This window comes from Hordeum vulgare, chromosome 4H, assembly GCF_904849725.1.
Source record: "Hordeum vulgare subsp. vulgare chromosome 4H, MorexV3_pseudomolecules_assembly, whole genome shotgun sequence".
Taxonomy (NCBI): domain Eukaryota; kingdom Viridiplantae; phylum Streptophyta; class Magnoliopsida; order Poales; family Poaceae; genus Hordeum; species Hordeum vulgare.
This window is the reverse complement of record NC_058521.1, coordinates 580,799,122-580,820,946: the sequence shown is the minus strand read 5'-3', so window position 1 is coordinate 580,820,946 and position 21,825 is coordinate 580,799,122.

Here is a 21,825-nt window from a genome sequence, read left to right as displayed (position 1 = left end):
AACGTATCTATAATTTTTGATGGTTTCACGCTGTTATCTTGTCTTCTTTGTATGTTTTATGTATCTTTTATATATTTTTTGGGGACTAACTTATTGATTCAGTGCCAAGTGCCAGTTCCTGTTTTTTCGTGTTTTTGACTCTTTTCAGATTTGATTTTGGAACGGAGTCTAAACGGAATAAATCCCCGAAATGATTTTTTCCCGAACGAAAGAAGACCAGGGAGCCTTTGGGCCAAGCCAGGTGGGCCCCAGGGAGCCCACAAGCTTGCACCACGCCACCAGGGGGGAGGCGGCGGTGGGCAAGCTTGTGGCTTCCCTGGCCGCCCCTGACCAAGGTCTTGCGCCTATATATTCCCAAATATTCCGCAAAAAATTAGGGGAGCCTTGAAAATACTTTTCCGCCGCCGCAAGCTTCCGTTTCCGCGAGATCTCATCTGGAGACCCTTCTCGGTGCCCTGCCGGAGGGGACTTTGAAGGTGAAGGGCTTCTTCATCATCATCATCGCCCCTCCAATGACTCATGAGTAGTTCACTTCGGACCTACGGGTCCGTAGTTAGTAGCTAGATGGCTTCTTCTCTCTCTTGGATCTTCAATACAAAGTTCTCCATGATCTTCATGGAGATCTATCCGATGTAATCTTCTTTGGCGGTGTGTTTATCGAGATCCGATGAATTGTGGATTTGTGACCAGATTATCTATGATATATATTTGAGTCTTTGCTGATTTCTTATATGCATGATTTGATATCCTTGTAAGTCTCTCCGAGTCTTGGGTTTTGTTTGGCCAACTAGATCTATGATTCTTGCAATGGGAGAAGTGCTTGGTTTTGGGTTCTGCCATGTGGTGACCTTTCCCAGTGACAGTAGGGGAAGCAAGGCACACATCAAGCGGTTGCCATCAAGGGTAAAAAGATGGGGTTTTATCATTGGTTTGAGATTATCCCTCTACATCATGTCATCTTGCTTAAGGCGTTACTCTGTTCTTATGGACTTAATACACTATATGCATGCTGGATAGCGGTCGACGTGTGGAGTAATAGTAGTAGATGCAGACAGTATCGGTCTACTTGTTTCGTACGTGATGCCTATAGAAATAATCATTGCATAGATATCGTCACGACTCTGCACAGTTCTATCAATTGCTCGACAATAATTTGTTCACCCATCGTCTACTTGCTTTCACGAGAGAAGCCGCTAGTAAACACTACGGCCCCCGGGTCTATTCACATCCATCGTTTACAACTCCGCTTTTACTTTGCTTTGTTACTTTGTTTCTTTCAGTTCTCACTTGGCAAACAATCTATAACGGATTGACAACCCCTTCATTGCGTTGGGTGCAAGCTTTTGTGTTTGTGCAGGATCTTGAGATACTCTTCCGCCGGATTGATACCTTGGTTCTCAAACTAAGGGAAATACTTACCGTCACTGTGTTACATCACCCTTTCCACTTCGAGGGAACACCAACGCAAAGCTCCAAGGCCACGGGGGGAATCCTTTGCATACTTGCCTAGGAAGTCCCTGCCGCTACTGAAAGATCAAGCCAAGTATTCTTCCGTCGACGCGCCTATCTATGGCGCCGTTGGAAGGTCTTTGGTGCAGTAGCAGAAGTATTTCTGGCACCATTGCCAGGGATACACAGTAATCATCAATGAGTTAGTCATATTTACAAAAACAAAATAGATCGAGTTCATACCAGCTTTTCCAGGCTCAGTCACTTCATCATATATCGCCATTATTGCCTTTCACTTGCATGACCGAATGATGTGAACAATAATAAGAGTGTTCGTGCATTGGACTACGCTGGAATCTGCAAGCAAACACAAAGGAGAAGACAAAGTAATATGGCTCTTTGACAGATAAACAGATATGCATGCGAGAGCCACTAAACATTGTAACCATGGTCTTCTACCTTGACCAAAAGAAAAAGAAAACTATTTACATGGGAAAGCTCCCAACAAGCAAAAGAAGAACAGGAAATCTTTTTGGGTTTTCTCCAACTAAACAAACACACGAGAAGAAAACGAGAAAAAGAAGTAAACTAGCATGGATGATAAAGTGGCAAAATGTGAACACCGACTAACAAAGTGAAAGTGTGAGCAAGAATATAAAGTCGGTGAGAAAAACGTACTCCCCAAGCTTAGGCTTTTGGCCTAAGTTGGTCTACTCCCAAGGTGGGAAGTAACCATCTCCTGGGTATTCCGGAGTGTACTGAGGGTGCCACTGCTGGGTGAGTTCCTCTGGCTCCCACTGATAAACTGGCGTCTGGTACTCGACTGGTAGCTCGGGCACGGGCGCCTGTGGTGGCGCTATGCCCCAATATGCGTAGATGTCCGAGGGCATAATAATGTACCTGCCTAGATGAAGATTGAACAAAGAAGGAGCAGGCAAGGTAATAGTCTCACGAGTACCCTGACTAAATACCAGGTTCTAAATCATCCTCTTATTTATATCTTTATCAAGAAAGTCATGGCGAACCATGCTATCATAATCTAGATATCTCTCAAGAAGAAGCATCTCTTCTTCCTCGTGCAGTCTAATAGGTATCTCAAAGTGTCTAGCAAGACGGGTAGCGTAGATACCTCCATAAACAACGCCTTTAGTACGGTTCGTGTTCAACCGTTGAGCCACTATAGCGCCCAAGCTATAAGTTTTATCATTATAAAGAGCTTCGCGCAAAACCGCAAGATTTGGGGAGCTGAGAGCTCCAGCTTTCCCACGGCCAATCAAACATTTTCCCACGAATAGAGAGAAATACCGAAGCACGGGAAAATGTATGCTAGCAACTCTAGCGCAAGACACTCCTCTCTCCTCTCCTACAACAATAGTATCAATGAAAGCCTCCAAGCCCCGTGGATGAGGTTCATGAATATCCCCAACATAAGGTAATTTGCAGACATTGCAAAAATCCTGAAGTGACATGCGCTGGGGGGTATCATATAGGTTGAACTCAACCATAGGAGCACTCTTCCTTGGATAGAAGTTAAAGCTTTGCACGAAAATATTAGTGAGGAGGAGGTATTGTGGACACTTATCTTCAACGAATGCGGTAAGGCCTGCGTTCTCCACCAAGTAATAAAAATCCTCATAAATACTGGCGGCACGTTGCTACTGCGATAACAGACCTTCCCTGAACGGGCTACGCCTATAGGGACTTCCTTGGCAAATATGCAAAGGATTTCCCCGCGGCCTTGGAGCCTTGCGTTAGTGTTCCCTTGAAGAGGAAAGGGTGATGTAGCATAGCGGCGGTAAGTATTTCCCTCAGTTTTGAGAACCAAGGTATCAATCCAGTGGGAGGATCGCGTCAAGTCACAAGTACCTGCACAAACACAAAGACCTTGCACCCAATGCTATGAAGGGGTTGTCAATCCCTTATAGATTGTTTGCAAAGTGAGAACTGAAAGCAAAAAGTAAACAGAGCAAAGTAAAAGTGAAAGTGGAGACGATAGTTGTGAATAGACCCGAGGACCGTAGTGTTCACTAGTGGCTTCTCTCATGAAAGCAAGTAGACGGTGGGTGAACGAATTACTGTCGAGCAATTGATAGAACCGCGCAAAGTCGTGACATTATCTAAGGCAATGATTGTATCTATAGGCAATGATTCTTAATACACTAGATGCATGCTCGATAGCGGTCGACGTGTGGAGTAATAGTAGTAGATGCAGAAAGTATCGGTCTACTTGTTTTGGATGTGATGCCTATAGATATAATCATTGCCATAGATATCGTCATGACTTTGCGCAGTTCTATCAATTGCTCGCCGGTAATTTGTTCACCCACCGTCTACTTGCTTTCATGAGAGAAGCCACTAGTAAACACTACGGCCCCCGGGTCTATTCACACCTATCAGTTCCACTTTTGCTTTTACTTTGCATTGTTACTTTGTTGCTTTCAGTTCTCAGTTGGCGAACAATCTATAAGGGATTGACAACCCCTTCATAGCGTTGGGAGCAAGCTTTCTGTGTTTGTGCAGGCTCTTGTGATACTCCTTCACTGGATCGATACCTTGGTTCTCAAACTGAGGGAAATACTTACCACCGCTGCGCTACATCACCCTTTCCGCTTCGAGGGAACACCAACGCAAGGCTCCAAGGCCACGGGGGAAATCCTTTGCATATTTGCCTAGGAAGTCCCTTAAGGCGTAGCCGTAGCAGAAGGATTCATGGTGCCGTCGACAGATCTATTTATGTTGTCGTTGGAAGGTCTTTTGTTGCAGTAGCAGAAGTATTTCTGGCGCCGTTGCCGGGGAGGAGAGATCTATCCAAGTAGGTCTCACAAACTCATCTCTTGCATTTACTTTTTTGCCAGTTGCCTCTCGTTTTCCTCTCCCCCACTTCACATTTGCCGTTTTCATTTGCCTTTCTCCTTTGCCTTTTTCGTTCGCCCTTTTCTCTCGTTTGCCTTTCCGTTGCTTGTGTGCTATGTGCCTTCAATATGCTTGCATCTTCGCTTGCTGAAAATCTAGTGATATGGATCCTCATCCACTTGCTAATCTCTTTAAGAGACCCACTTATGTGGAACGAATTGCTAGTGAGTTGAGTGCACTTGACTATCTTTATGAAGTTTTGCTTGAGTTGCGTGAATCTGAAAATCGTGATGAAGAAACTTATGAAGTGATTCACGAGGGCTCCTTGGATGAAAAGCATGATTGCAATGGTTTCACTATAAATTCTATTAGTGACAATCATGCTAAGAATATGCAAAACCCTAAGCTTGGGGATGCTAGTTTTGCTATGTCCACTACTTGTTGCAATGATCATGAGTGGGGCGATGATTTTTCTTATGATCTTGAAAATTTGTTTAAGCCTCATGATGAATATGATATTGGCAACAATACTGGAAGTGGGATTGGATAAGTCATGACTTTAGTTGATCATAATCCCACTATTTTTGAAGAGCGTCAACTTTGCATGCATGTGGATCATGAAAATAATATCATATGTGATAGTTACATTGTTGAATTCGAATATGATCCCACATGTAATTTTTATGAGAGAGGAAAATATGGTGGTAGAAACTTTCATGTTACCAAATTACCTCTCGTTATGTGGAGATTGCTATTGTCTCTATCTTCTTCCTTGCATATGGCAACTATTGGTTGTCTTGACAATCTGTTTTCCTATAAAATGTCTATGCATAGGAAGTATGTTAGACTTAGATGTGATTTTCACATGCTTTATGATGCTCTCATTGTGCTTCAATTCTTGTCTTTTGTGTGAGCATCATCGAATTATCAATGCCTAGCTAAGGGCGTTAAACAAAAGCGCTTGTTGGGAGGCAACCCAATGAATCTATCCTTTTCCTTTGTGTTTTGTGTTTTCCACACTTTCATAATTCTGTTATGATTGTGTTTTTTGTGTTTCTTTTTTGCGTTTGTGCCAAGCAAAACCGTTATGATTAGTCTTGGGGATGATCGTTTGGTCATGCTGGAAAAGACAGAAACTTTCTGCTCACGAAAAGAATTTTCATTTTTTTCTATAAGAGCTTTTGAGTTGATTCTTTTTGCTGCTGATTGCTACGCAAATTCTTCAGACTGTCGTAATTTTTCAGAATTTTTTAAGTACCATAAGTATACGAAATATACAGATTTCTACAGACTGGTCTGCTGTTAACAGATTCTGTTTTTGTTGTGTTGGTTGCTTATTTTGCTGAAACTATGGATAGTATCGGGAGGTATTAGCCATGGAAGATTTAAAATACAGTAACCCAACATCAGCACAAGTAGAATTTAAGTTTGCTACAGTACCTAAGGAAGTGGTGGTTTGCTTTCTCATACTAATGTTATCACGAGTTTCTGTTTAAGTTTCGTGTTGTGAAGTTTTCAAGTTTTGGGTGAAGTTCATATGGACAAAGAGATAAAGAGTGGCAAGAGCTCAAGCTTGGGGATGCCCAAGTCACCCCAAGAGATTCAAGGATGCCGTAAAAGCCTAAGCTTGGGGATGCCCCGGGAAGGCATCCCCTCTCTCGTCTTCAATCCATCGGTAACGTTACTTGGGGCTATATTTTTATTCACCACATGTTATGTGTTTTTGCTTGGAGCGTCTTGTATTGTAGGAGTCTTTTATTTTTGTTGTGTTACAATCATCCTTGCTGCACACCTAGAGAGAGAGACATGCACTCACCGTGATTTTGTCGAGCTTCACTTACATCTTTTGGTAGACAATTTAGCTCACATGGGCTTCACTTATATCTTTTGAGCTAGATACTTTTGCTCTGTGTGCTTCACTTATATCTTTTAGAGCACAGTGGTGCATGGCTTGGTAGTTGATCTATGCTTTGAAAGTAGTCTCAAAAGGGGTAGTTATCCAAAGGGATACGAAAACTTCCGCCTTCATGTGCATTGAATAGTTAGAGAAGTTTGATTCATCTCAATTAGTTTTGAGTTGTGGTTATGGTAAATATTGAAGTTATGCTAGTAAGGTGTTGTGGATCTAGAAATACTTGTGTTGAAGTTAGTGATTCCTGTAGCATGCACGTATGGTGAACCGCTATGTGATGAAATCTGAGCATGATTAGTCTATTGATTGTCATCCTTTGCGTGGCGGTCGGGATCGCGCGATGGTTTATACCTACCAACCCTTCCCCTAGGAGTATGCGTTGAATGCTTTGTTTCTATTACTAATAAAACTTTTGCAACAAGTATATAAGTTCTTCATGACTAATGTTGAGTCCATGGGTTAGATGCACTTTCACCTTCCACCATCACTATCTTCTTAGTGCCGTGCAACTTTCGCCGGTGCACAAAACCCACCATTAGCCTCCCTCAAAACAGCCACCATACCTACCTACTATGGCTTTTTCAAAGTCATTCCGAGATATATTGCCATGCAACTACCACCATGACATGTGCCATCACGTCTACATTGGCATTGCATGATCGTAAGATAGCTAGCATGATGTTTCCATTAATGTCTATGCCATGCTAGATCATTGCCACGGTACACTACCGAAGGCATTCCATATAGAGTCATAGTTGCTCTAAGTTTTGAGTTGAAAGTGTGATGATCATCATTAATGGAGCATTATCCCATGTGAGGAAATAAAAGAGGCCAAAGAAGCCCACCAAAAAAAGAGGCCAAAGATCCCACCAAAAAAATAAAAAAAAATGAGAGAAAAAGAGAGAAGGGACAATGCTACCACTTTTTCCACACTTGTGCATATTAAGCACCATGATCTTCATGATTGAGAGTCTCTTGTTTTGTCACCACCATATAGCTAGTGGGAAATTTTCATTATATAACTTGGCTTGTATATTCCAATGATAGGCTTCCTCAGAATTGCCTTAGGTCTTCGTGAGCAAGCAAGTTGGATGCACACCCACTAGTTTTCTTTAAGAGCTTTCACATACTCTTAGCTCTAGTGCATCATTTGTATGGCAATCCCTACTCATTCACATTGATATCTATTGATGAGCATGTCCACAGCTCATTGATATGCCTAGTTAATGTGACTATCTTCTCCTTGTTTTGTCTTGCAACGTCCACCACACTCCACACCATCTATAGTGCTAAAAACATGGCTCACGCTCATGTATTGCGTGAGAGTTGAATTTTTTTTGAGAAAGTAAAGGTTTAAAAACAATTACTTGGCCAATACCAGGGTTGTGCATGATTTAAATTCGTTGTGCAATGATGATAGAGCATAGCCAGACTATATGCTTTTGTAGGGATAACTTTCTTTTAGCCTTGTTATTTTGAAAGTTCATGATTACCTTGCTAGTTTGCTTGAATTATTATTGTTTCCACGTCAATAGCAAACTATTGTTTTAAATCTAATGGATCTGAACATTCACGTCACATAAGAGGAGTTACAAAGGACACCTATGCTAGGTAGCATGAAAGCACCAAAAAATCATTCTTTATCACTTCCCTACTCGAGGACGAGCAGGAGTTAAGCTTGGGGATGCTTGATACGTCTCAAACGTATCTATAATTTTTGATGGTTTCATGTTGTTATCTTGTCATCTTTGGATGTTTTATGTACCTTTTATATCTTTTTTGGGACTAACTTATTAATTCAGTGCCAAGTGCCAGTTCTTGTTTTTTCTGTGTTTTTTGCTCTTTTCAGATCTGATTTTGGAACAGAGTCCAAACGGAATAAAATCCCCGAAATGATTTTTTCCCGAACGAAAGAAGATCAGGGGGCTTGTGGGCCAAGCCAGGAGGGCTACAGGGAGCCCACAAGCCCCCACGCCGCCACCAGGGGGTGGCGCAGGGCAGGCTTGTGGCCTCCCTGGCGCCCCCCTGACCTAGATCTTGCGCCTATATATTCCCTAAAAATTAGAAAAAAATCAAGGGAGGCACGAAAATACTTTTCCGCCGCCGCAAGGTTTCGTTTCCGCGAGATCTCATCTGGAGACCCTTCCCGGAGCCCTGCCGGAGGGGACTTTGGAGTTGGAGGGCTTCTTCAACATCATCATCGCCCCTCCAATGACTCGTGAGTAGTTCACTTCAGACCTACGGGTCTGTAGTTAGTAGCTAGATGGCTTCTTCTCTCTCTTGGATCTTCAATACAAAGTTCTCTATGATCTTCATGGAGATCTATCCGATGTAATCTTCTTTGGCGGTGTGTTTGTCGAGATCCGATGAATTGTGGATTTGTGATCAGATTATCTATGATATATATTTGAGTCTTTGCTAATTTTTTATATGCATGATTTGATATCCTTGTAAGTCTCTCCGAGTCTTGGGTTTTGTTTGGGCAACTAGATCTATGATTCTTGCAATGGGAGAAGTGCTTGGTTTTGGGTTTTTACCATGTGGTGACCTTTCCCAGTGACAGTAGGGGCAGCAAGGCACACATCGTGTGGTTGCCATCAAGGGTAACAAGGTGGGCTCTGTCGTAGATATGAGATTGTCCATCTACATCATGTCATCTTGCTTAAGGCGTTACTCTGTTCTTTTGGACTTAATACACTAGATGCATGCTGGATAGCGGTCGACGTGTGGAGTAATAGTAGTAGATGCAAAAAGTATCGGTCTACTTGTTTTGGACGTGATGCCTATAGATATAATCATTGCCATAGATATCGTCACGACTTTGCGTAGTTGTATCAATTGCTCGACAGTAATTTGTTCACCCACCGTCTACTTTCTTTCATGAGAGAAACCACTAGTAAACACTACGGCCCCCGGGTCTATTCAGACCTATCGTTTCCACTTTTCCTTTGTTACTTTGTTGCTTTCAGTTCTCACTTGGCGAACAATCTATAAGAGATTGACAACCCCTTCATAGCATTGGGAGCAAGCTTTTTGTGTTTGTGCAGGCTCTTGTGATACTCCTTCACTGGCTCGATACCTTGGTTCTCAAACTGAGGGAAATACTTACCGCCGCTGCGCTACATCACCCTTTCCGCTTCGAGGGAACACCAACACAAGGCTCCAAGGCCACGGGGGAAATCATGTGCATATTTGCCTAGAAAGTCTTTTAAGGCGTAGCCGTAGCAGAAGGATTCATGGTGCCGTCGACACATCTATTTCTGGCGCCGTTGGAAGGTCTTTTGTTGGAGTAGCAGCCCCCTTCGGCAGGGCACCGGGAAGGGTCTCCAGATGAGATCTCACGGAAACAGAAGCTTGGGGCGGCGGAAAAGTGTTTTCGTGGATGCCCTTATTTTTTCTGTAATTTTAGGGAATTTATAGGCCAAAGAGCTAGGGCAGGGGAGCGCCAGGGAGGCCACAAGCCTGGTTTCCGCGGGCCCCCCTGGCCGCGGCAACAGGGCTTGTGGGCTCCCTGTGGGCCCCCTGCCTTGGCCCTCAAGCCTCCCGATCTTCTTCTATTCTGGAAAAATTTATTTCGGGGATTTTATTCCGTTTGGACTCCGTTTCAAAATAAGATCTGAAAAGAGTCAAAAACAGAGAAAAAATAGGAACTGACACTTGGCACTGAATTAATAAGTTAGTCCCAAAAAAGATATAAAAGGTATATAAAACATCCAAAGTTGACAAGATAACAGCGTGAAACCATCAAAAATTATAGATACGTTTGAGACGTATCACACGTAAGAACACATCGCTTGGCCACTCGCACGCTCGAACTTTGCAACTCGGGGGACTTGATGCTTGGGTTTCTTCTTCTCATTTTCATCATCCTTGGGGTCACGGCTTGAAGAGCCTCTTAGGAACCTCCTCATCTTTTCCCTTTTCTTTCCCTGAAAATTTCTGAAATTTTTAGTGACTCAAAGGAAAAGTGAACAAGGCTCAACGAAACTCATAGCAACTACTCCTACAAGTGCCTAGAGGCCATATCATGCATCAAAACTACTTGGGACCAGCAAAAATTAGCATGCAAAGCTCATGAACAGGGTCACCCAGGCAGCAATAATACACAACGAATAAGGCACTAGAGCAAAAACTAATTGGACCAATGGAGGAGTCACATACTAAGGAACAATTGCCCCAAAACAGTTTGGTGAATGGGGTTTGCACAAGGAGATCGGAAATTGTAGCAAGAAGAGCAAGAACACAGGTTTGAGCTGTAGAATGAATTTTTCTAGAGGTAGGAGAAAGAGATGGGTGCTAGAATAAGAGGAGGGGGCCATGTGGGCCCCACAAGCCTGGTAGGCGCGGCCAGGGGGGTGCCCGCGCCTCCTGGGCTTGTGGCCCATTGGTGCATCCCCCTGACTAGCTCTCCGTCTCAGAATTTTTCAAAAAATCCAGGAAAAATCATACTTGATTTTCAGGGCATTTGAAGAACTTTTATTTTCGGGACATGATAACCCACAAGTATAGGGGATCGCAATAGTTTTCGAGGGTACAGTATTCAACCCAAATTTGTTGATTCGACACAAGGGGAAGCCAAAGAATATTCTCGAGTATTAGCAGTTGAGTTGTCAATTCAACCACACGTGAAAGACTTAGTATCTGCAGCAAAGTATCAGTAGCAAAGTAGTGTGATAGCAACAGTAGCAATAGTAACAGTAGCAGCAGCGACAACAATAGCGGCAGAGTAACAGTAGCAGTAGTGACAGAAGTACCGACAAAGTAACAGTAGCAGTAGTGAGAGTAGTAGCGGCAAAGTAACAGTAGCAAGGACCAGTAGGAAAAACTCGTAGGCATTGGATCGGTGATGGATGATTATGCCGGATGGTATTCATCATGCAACAGTTATAAGACGGAGAGATAAGTAACTAGCTCCAGTTCGTCAATGTAATGTAGGCATGTATTCCGTATGTAGTCATACGTGCTTAGGGAAAAGAACTTGTATGACATCTATCGTCCATCCCTCCCGTGGCAGCGGGGTCCTAATGGAAACTATGGGATATTAAGGTTCTCCTTTTAATAAAGAACCGGACCAACGCATTAACACTTAGTGAATACATGAACTCCTCATACTATGGTCATCTCCGGGAGTGGTTCCGGCTATTGTCACTCTGGGGTTGCCGGGTCATAACACATAATAGGTGACTACAACTTGCAAGATAGGATCAAGAACACACGTATATTGGCGACAACATAATAGGTTCGGATATGAAATCATGGCACTCGGGCCCTAGTGACAAGCATTAAGCATGGCAAAGTAGTAGCAACATCAATCTCAGAACATAGTGGATACTAGGGATCAATCCCCGTCAAAACTAACTCGATTACATGATAGATCTCATCCAACCCATCACCGTCCAGCAAGCCTACGATGAGATTACTCACGAACGGTGAAGAGCATCATGGAATTGGTGATGAAGGAAGGTTGGTGATGACGATGGCGATGATCTCCCCTCTCCGGCGCCCAGAACGGACTCCAGATCTGCCTCCAGAGGAAGAACAGGAGGTGGCGGCGCCTTCGTATCGTAAAACGCGATGAACTCTTCTCCTTGATTTTTTTCCGAAAAAAGGGACTAAATAGAGCTGGAGTTGGAGGCGGCGGAGCCCCGAGGCCCCCCACAAGCCTGCTAGGCGCGGCCAGGGGGGCTCGCGCCTCCTGGGCTTGTGGGCTCCTCACTCCACTTCTTCGGTTGATTCTTGCGCCAGTATTTTTTATATATTCCACAGAAAATCCTTGTAAATTTCCAGGTCATTCCGAGAACTTTTATTTCTGCGCAAAAACAACACCATGGCAATTCTGCTGAAAACAGCGTTAGTCCGGGTTAGTTCCATTCAAATCATGCAAATTAGAGTCCAAAACAAGGGCAAAAGAGTTTGGAAATGTAGATACGATGGAGACGTATCAGTGTGCAAGAAGTGGGAGATGGGTTGAGATCATAAACTATTTTTTTAATTGAGAACTCAATCTACTAAAATTTCACACTTGGTCTCCTTCGGAATCTTATTTTGACTCATCCCCAGACCACTAGTCAGGCACAAGTCAAAATGATCCTCTCCCTTTCGACTTTGAGCACTCATGCAATGTATGAGTGTAAGCAAGATATGTTGGCACTTAGGATGACAACTAGAATAATGATGGGGAAGGAAGACAAAAAGGTGTGAAAGGCTCACATCAATGAGGATAACCATAGGCGAGAGAAAGCGAAATGATAGATATGATGTGAGGAGTAGGGATTGTCATGTAATGGATGCACATATGAGCTAAGGTAAGCTCTCCAATGGAACTAGTGGGGGTGCATCCAACTTGTTTGCTCATGAAGACCTAGAGCTCATTTGAGGAGGCTCGTCATTGGAATATGCAAACCAAGTTCTATAGTGTAAGGGTCCCCACATAGTCATGCATGAATGATAATCTCTATGTAGTACAAATATAGCAATGGAGTACGAGTGTGGATCTTTCAAAGGAATAGTAGTGTTGCCCCCTTCTCTCTTTTTATTTCTTTTTCTCTTTTTCTCTTTATTTTTTGTGGCCTCTTTGGTTCTTTATTTTTATCTCTCATTTGTCCTCTTTGGGATCTTTTCCTCACTTAAGGGCAACACTCTATGTTTTACATGAATAAAAAGAAGATCATCACACTTTATAAGAAGTACTCAACATAAAGACAAGTGAAAACTATCATGATGTATGCAAATGTATGCCTCTGCCAGTGTAGCAGGATATGCAATGATACTAGCGCATCATGTAGCAATAATTGGAGCAAAGCCCAACTATCATGCGTCTCTACGATCAAGCAAAAACATGTATGACATGAAGATCAAGTCATGAGATGATGGATGTTGCATGACAATGTATCTCGGAAAGGCTATGGAAATGCCTTAATAGGTAGGTATGGTAGCTGTTTTGAGGAAAGATATAATGAGGCTTATGTATGACAGAGCGTATCATGTCATCGGTTTGGATGCACCGGCGGAGTTTGCACCAACTCTTAATGTGAGAAAGGGAAATGCACGGTACCGAAGAGGCTAGCAAAATATGGATGGTGGAAGTGCCAACAATCAAATACTCACATTAGTCCAAAGAAATCATACACTTATTATCGGTAAATCTCTATCTAGTTAGGAAATTCACAAAGAGACAAGTACCCCGAGGAGGAGTGTTTGTGGGTTTGGTTATCCTTGCGCATCCTCGACTCATGGTAACGTGAGGGTACTCTATATATTCCAACCCCTTCAGAGGTTATTGATCAATTTAGTAGCTAGAGTTCTCAACTAATTTTTAGTTTTTGAAAAACACACAAATTTCCCAAAAATACGTAACCTATCACTGATAGGCTCAAGCTCTTGGCACCAATAGTCCAAACATTAGTCAAATCAATACCTCAAAACTATTGCAGGTTGCTACTACACTTAAATAGCAATCTCAATTACCTACTCATGCAAGACACACAACTTAGTGCAACAAGCCAACTCTCTAAACAAGATAAGCGTGATAACTCAAGAGAGTTCCAAAATCAACCTAAATAAAAGCTCTTGAAAAGATAAGCATGAAAACTAAGAGCTAAGGATGACACTAGCTAAGTAAAGATGAAGAACACACAAAAGAGATAAGCATGAAAACCTATGTTGCGTTCTAGAGTGGAATGGAGCGTGTCTCTCTTCCAAACAAGGTAGGATAGGTTACAACTTGTTATGAACAGCAAGCAAAACTAAAAACAAACTAAAAAGTAAATAGCGGGACGCTCCAAGCATAGCATATAACATATGAAGTGATAAAAATATAGCATGAAGATGGACGAACTGATGATTGTTGATAGAGAAGGGGATGCACGGGGGCATCCCCAAGCTTAGACGCTTGAGTCTCCTTGAATATTTCTTGGGGTGCATGGGGGCATCCCCAAGCTTGAGCGCTTGACACTCATGTATCTTCTTTCATCATCTGTGGTCGCATACTTGAAAACTCCCTTCATATGAAACTCATGATAAGCTGATTAGAGTGGTTAGTACCCTTAATAAAATAATTCATTACCTACTCGAAATAAAGATTTTCATGAAAAGCTACTGCTTCCCATGATTGCCAAAAGGTTTTTGCAAATAAAAAGTAAGCTTAGGATTTGCAAAACATGACAGAATTTGTGAAAAACAAAACATCAGGTAGTAAATAATTTATTCGGGGCACTTCTGCAACTCAAAGCAAAAAACTCAAAACAGATGCCAGAAAGGAAATTATACAGATCATGCTGTAAAAAAAGTCAGATAAAAAAGATGATATGGTGAATTTTGGCAAATTTTTCCGCCAGGCAGACAGAATCTGTTTCTGGACAACATGTCACAACTTTTGAACCTTCTTGCAATCGGAGGCTATAACTTAGCACAAAGCTTAAAAATAAAGATACAATGATGTTTCTACAGTAGTCACAAGCATCAAGACCACTAAAACTGAAAGTAGTAACTCAAAGTAAAGATAACAATGGTTGTCTCCCTAGAGCTCTTTCTTTATAGCTATAAAGATAGACTTAAGATTTTAATGATGCTCTCGTAGGAATAAGAGTTGTAGAACACAAGAGAGCATCAAGAAGAAAATACCAAACACATTTAAGTCTGACATGCTTCCTATGCATAGGAATATTGTAATAGAATAATTCACTGAAGCACAAATCAATAAGCATAGGAGGGCAAAACAAGTGCAGCTTCAAAACCTTCAACATAAAGAGAGGGAACTCAATATTATTGAAATGTCTATAAGCATATGTTCCCTTCTCATAATAATTTTCAGTGGGATCATGAATAAACTCAACAATACAAGTATCACATAAAGCATTGTTACCATGATCCACATGGACTTCATGAAGTAGATAAAACTTGGTGTAAAAGAGAGACTGGATCTCTTCCGAATCCCGTAGGTGAGAATCATCTCGTAGCCTATACCATTCCAATGCTTTTCCTTTCAGTGACTAGGCAAATAATTTCCTCATGACTCCATCTCTTGTCAAACCTGAAATCTTAAACAACTCGCAAAGTTCTGTAAGTTTCAACAAATGAATACTAGGATTGACTGTTCCATCTCCTGCATAACAAATATTCCTAATTATTTCAATTATCCCAAGTGGTACTTTGAATGGGATACATTCAGTAGGTGGAGGAGCCTTCCCCAAGCAGTGAACTAAGAGTGCAGTTTTCCATAAGCCTAACTAGTGGAGTCACACAACTTAGTGTTCGCACTGGAACCCATAGCAGCAGTAACAAGCAAGAACAAAGCAACTATTTTTTTGTGTGGTTTTTGGTACAAGTCTCTAAAGCAAAAACTAGAAAGCAAACTGACAAAACTAAAAAGCAAAGGTAAAGGATAGCGTGCAACTCCCCTATCTTGAAGACTGGAGTCCCCGACAATGGCGCCAGCAAACTTTGCTTGATGACGAGATGATGTATATACTTCTGGCACCTCGTTGGTTACCCCAAGTGGAAAGTTGAGATGTAGTGAGCAACAAGTTTTCCCTCATACGGGAACTGTAAGGTTTATCGAACCAGGAGGACTCCTGGGATCAACAAGTAGGTGTCTTCCACCCTGGCGCTAGCAGAAGACGTGGACCTACACACAAAACAAATAACTTTGCTCCCTGAGTACATAGAGGTTGCCAATCTCTCCGGCCTTGTAGTTTGCAAAGGATCAAAACACAAGCGGGAAAGTGATAGTGATTGCAACGGAAAAGTAAATGAAAGCGGTAAATGGCGGAGGTGTAAACAATCTGAAGATAATCTCATAATCCATCGGATCCCAACAAACCGAGCAAAGCAATAGCAAGATAATTACATAGATGCCTTGATCATGTAGGGCATCTCACAATGACTAACTATTGAAGCACAAGATTGGAGAGAAGACATCACATAGCTACTGGTCATGGACCCATGGGCCAAGGAGGACTACTCACGGCACGTCCGTGAAGCGTCCATGGCGGTGGAGAAGCTCCCGGAGGTCAATCCTCCCTCCGACAGGGTACCGGGAAAAGGTCTCCTGACGCTCCCGATCTCGGAAGTGCTGCGGCGGCGGAACGATGGAGAAATTCACGATTCTGGAAGTTTTCCAAGGGTTTCCTCTCGGGACTCTAAATATAGGCCAAAGGAGGGCACCAGAGGAGGTGGGGGCCACCTAGGCGGCCTCCTGGCGCGGCCTAGGGCCTGGCCGCGCCAGCAGGTCGTCTGGGCAGCCCCCGCCCCCCTATGGTCCATCTTCGGTGATCCAGAAGCTTCCGTTTTGCTGATTTTTTATATATTTTTCCTGGATTTTTTCGGGCTTCGAAAAATTGGGTAAAAGCCCGTGCAAAATAGACATCAGCATACAGAAACTGGCACTGGATGCACTGAGTTAGTAGTTTAGTCCAAATATGTGTAAAATGGTATAAAAGTGTAGCAAAACATGTAACAATGTCACCCAAAAGATCATGGAACAAGCAGAAATTATAGATATGTTTGGGACATATCAAAGATCTACCGTGAGTAAGGCTAGTACTCCCTGGGCGGAAGCCGTAGTGGAATAGAGAAGGCCGCTTCTTTGTGGACCGTCCATGGATGGAGCCCTCCGTGGACTCTCGGAGTCGTTACCCTTCGTGGGTTGAAGTCTCCACTAAGATGGACGGACGATAGCACTACCTATCGAAACCATGCCAAAAAGCACCGTGTCAACCTCATGTGTTTGATCTCCCTACCTTAGTCCTCTACTTTACATTTGCATGTTTACTTTCCGTTGCTATACTCTTAGAACTGCATGTGTAGGGTGTACTTGACTTGCTATAACTGCCATAGGTGCCTCTCAGCTAAAATTGGGAAAAGGCAAATTTTTTATCTTGCCAAGTAGTCTGATCAACCCCCTCTAAACATATTTTCGATTCTACAATTAGGTTTATATCTTTAGAAATAAGTATAGTCCTAAAAATCATGAAATTATTAAGAGTCCAAATATAAATCTGAACTTGGTAAGAATTAAGAAAAAGATGTGGTTGTCCCTATTCAACCCTCTTTAGGGCCATCTCGATCCCATGTGCACGTCTATTTGTAAAGAAGTTTTTTATGGCCTTCAGTTAACCTATTTTACATGCCAAAAAGGTGCAATTTTCCAAATCCCCCCTTCTTTCGGGTCATGGAGAAATAGAAGTAAAATGGAATGCAGCTACGCGATAAAGTGTATAAAATCGTTCTCTTATAATGCAAAAACGCTTATCAAAATATGATGCAAAATGAACTTCTCAACATTCTCAAGCTTAGACTTTTGCTCGTCCCTAAGAACATTTACGGCTTGGAGAACATGAATATTATGAGGACGTTGCCTCTAACCAAATAATTAGAGAGGCATTTACTGAGTAATTGCTTAGCGAAGGAAGAACAATCTTATAAAATAAGATATTCGAGCTTGACCGAGCGAATGGTGAGGGGCTCTCGACATTTTTAGAGATCCAGTTTGGACATCAACAATCCAATTTTTCAATTGCGGACATCGAGCGGGTGTTCTTTTTCAGATAAAGTGCGTTTCAAATTCTTCTTGCTTTAAAACAATTCATACTTTCAATCATGCTCATGCTTTCTAAGAAAATGCTCGAATTCCCAAAAAATATTCAAATATTCAATTTTTTAAAAGCCATTTGAAATTGATCAAAAAAATTAAAAAATTCTCTTTCTAAAAAACATATGTTCAAAAAAAAAATTCATCTTCAAAACATATTTCAATTATAACAAAAATACATTTAAATTTGTTTAATTATTTTAAAATACAAAATATTTCTGTTTTTCCAAAGAGTAAAATATAGACTCGTACTCTTCCATCAGATAAAGGACGTTAGTGTGATTTCTTTATGTCCATACTCCATACTTCAAAAAGTAATAACAGTATAAACCTATAACTGTAACTGACGATTATCAGAACCGTACAAGAAATAGCGCGTGCTATCATACGAAGTAGGTTTTATAACTTTTTTCATCTGTTATAACGCAGTGGCTAATAATTAAAAATCTTAAATGATAATGTTTACACGTATATCATTTATCAATATGGTTCAAACACAATTGGCATCATTCGGTTCATTTGTATGAATATTGAAGCAATTGTCATCTAGATTCAGAGTCACGTAAGCATTCATCGCCGTGTGGGCATTATCATTTAGTAGCACATGTGTAGGTGCTCCTTGTTCGAACGGATACACGGCGATTGCCCGTACATGTGGATGAAACCGCTCTTTACCCACACGACAATTGCACGGCGATAGATGGCAATTACAGTTATGTATATATGGCAACTAGTTAATCATATATGACAATTATAATTTAATCACACACGATAACTAATTAATCACCCATAACAACTAGTTAATCATACATGACAATTATATTCACCATACATAATAAATATGGTTTAACCACACGTGACAATTTCAGTTAGTTTTACATGAAAACTATATTTAATAGTAATACATGACAACTACAGTTAATTAGATAATAACTAAAGTTAATTAAACATGACAACTAAAGTTGATGAAGGGGACACACGGGTTCACGTTCACAGGATGAGGGTGAGTAGTTGACACACATGGTTGTGTGGGTCATCGTAGTTGTTGCATTCATACATGTGTACAATTTTAATGTTCGCTTAAGATTGTTTGTCGGATTTGTCACACAGAGTCATATTGTATGTTATAGGATGTTCACGATGATGAATATGAAGTCCTTAAAAAATTACATTATGCACGAGTAATGATTGCTATCATGAAGGTCAAGTTTTTCGTCTGAGAATTTTATAAAAGAAAACTTTCACGAGGTGGTTGAACGTAATGTGTCGAACCGGGCGTGCTCGGGCCAGATCCCTATCCCATGGGATAAAAGGGCACCAGATCAAGGAAGAATAGCCTTGCACGCAGATGGGGCTCCGGTCCAAGAGAAGGGGAGGACGAAGATCGGCGGCGCACAAGACCCGTCTCTGCGTCTATGCCAAAGCAGAGTAGCCATGTCCGGCAAAATCGATGAGAAGAGTAGGGTGAAGAGCGGCGGCACACAGGTGGCCACATCGTCGACGGCTGCGCCTCCGCGCCGGAGCAGAGTAGCCTTGAGCGCAGACGGGGCTCCTGTCCATGAGAGCAAGTACAATAAAGTCTAGTCAGCAGGCTGTAAGGATTAAAATATTATATTTCTGCTGAGTTGGATGAGAGAGAAGAGGAGAGAGAAGGGAAGCGGGCTCTTCGTGAAAAGCCAGCTCTAGCACGTGCTCCTAGGTGATTTGTGAGAATGAAACGTGGGTCATATATGATAAAAATAGTAGTTTTTTATAGCTAACTATTGTACAAGCTAACTATAAGGTGGGCTATAAGACTGCTTATAGCCAGCAGTTGGCTATACTATTAACCATGCTCTGAGAAGGGGAGGACGAAGATCGTCGGCGAACAAGATCCGCCTCCGCGTCCGTGCCAAAGCAGAGTAGCCATGTCCGGCAAAATCCATGAGAATAGGAGGGCGAAGAGCGGCGGCACACACGTGGCCACATCGTCGACCGCTGCGCCTCCACGCCAGAGCAAAGTAGCACTCTATGGCAGCGAGGCTCCGATCGAAGAGAAGACGAGGGCCCTGTTTGGATCCATGGGTTAGAGTTAGAGTTGGTTAGATTAGACCAATCTAACTCCAAAACATCCAAACAGGGAGGGTTAGAGTTGGTTAGATGCATCTAACCTATCAAAAAAAAACTAACCCATCCAAGAGATGCTTATTTGGGTTAGAGTTGGGTTGGGCCCACAAAAAGTTACTTTTTTCTCTACCTCCACCACACCAAATCCTTGATAAAGGAGCCAAATGATTGAAAAAGGTTCATTTATTGACAATCTAACCCTTCCATCCAAACACCTCTTTGATTAGAGTTAGTTTAAGGTTAGTCCAGGGTTAGAATCTAACTCTAACCTCTAACCGAGTATCCAAACAGGGCCGAGGTCGAACAGCGGCAGCACGCTAGCGGCTCCGCCTTTGCTCTGTCGCAGAGTTGCCACTTTGGGTGCTTCAGTTGAAAAGGCTCCGCCTTTGCTCCACAGCAGAGTAGCCTTGCGTGCTCCAAACAAAGAGAATACAAGGAGGACGAAGCAAGCGGCCACTTGGTCGACGGCTGTGCCTCCAGACCAGAGCAAAGTAGCCATATGTGGCAGCGAGGCTACAATCAAAAAGAAGGCCAGCTCCAAGAGCCGTAGCACACAAGCCGCCGCATCGTCCATGGCTCCGGCTTTGCACCAGAGCAGAGTACCCATGTCTGTCAGCGGGGTTTCAGTGGAAGAGAAGAGGACAAAGAGCTTGATGCCTAAGCCTCCACGCCGGACCGAAGTAGCCTTGAGTGCCAATGGGCGTCCTGTGGATGGTGTAGTACGTGCCGACGTCATTGAATACTACAAGCACTAGTATACGTCCCTGCGTTGCCACGGGCTTTAACAAAATACAATGCTACTCATGAAACATAGATAAATTAAGAATAATGCATGTCTTCATGAACACACATCTTACATCCTCGGCTTTAAGCTAACATGGTTCTTCAACCAAACTTGGAAGCCAAGTACCCAATGAATGAAAAATAAACGACACTCGATTGATATCATCATCATAGTTTTAAATAGCCCGCTATAGCCTTGCTATAGCCTATTCAGCAGGGTGCCGCTAAATGGTATCATGTACAAATATGCCATTATAGCCCGCTATAGCTCCGCTATAGCTGATTTAGAGGCTCGCCGCTATTTTCCGTAGCCCGCTATTTAAAACATTGATCATCATACACGCACATGGCTGCATGTGACAAAGTATAGAGAGCCAAAAATTCTGAAATACTTTTAATGTTTACTCATCCAAACTTCATACAGTTGCTAACGAACAGATTATTTAGTAGCTTTATCATCACATCAAGAAGCTTCTCGGTCTTTCTAGTCTCAATGTTGTAATAACATAGAGTTCAACTCACAGGAAGAAAATCATGTCGCACAAAGAAGCCATTGAAATAAGGTTATGCAGAGCTTGTTACATGACTTGCAAACCTAGCTTAAAACCAGTATTTGTTTGGATTCAGGCCTCTTTGTCGATCTTAAGTGAATCAATTGACACAAAAAATATCCTTGCATGATCCACAATTTCACGTCCTTTGATAATTCTCGCATGGAAGATGCAATTAAATGGTGGCTTGAATCCGAGTGTCATAAGTAATACACATTATCTTCCATCTTTTATTCTCGTATAGGTGTACAAACTTTTTAAAGAAAACAGCTTAAAACGCAGAGACCTTTTTCTGAACCTTGGTATCAATCAGGTTCTAAAGAAACAATTTTGTCAAGCATTTTGAACTAAAATCACCACATATAATCAGGTATTACCTAAAGCCGAAAAAACAAATCAGCTATTGTTTCCGATGTGAATTAATGTATTTAGTGAGCATCTTACAAACACATACAATCAAGAGGAGTGTAATTGGATATCACAAATATTAAATCTAGAACAGAGCATAGTATCCCATTTGTAAAGCACAAACTTGACACGTTCCCTATCTCTTAAACAATTCATGCAACGCATCTCCATGA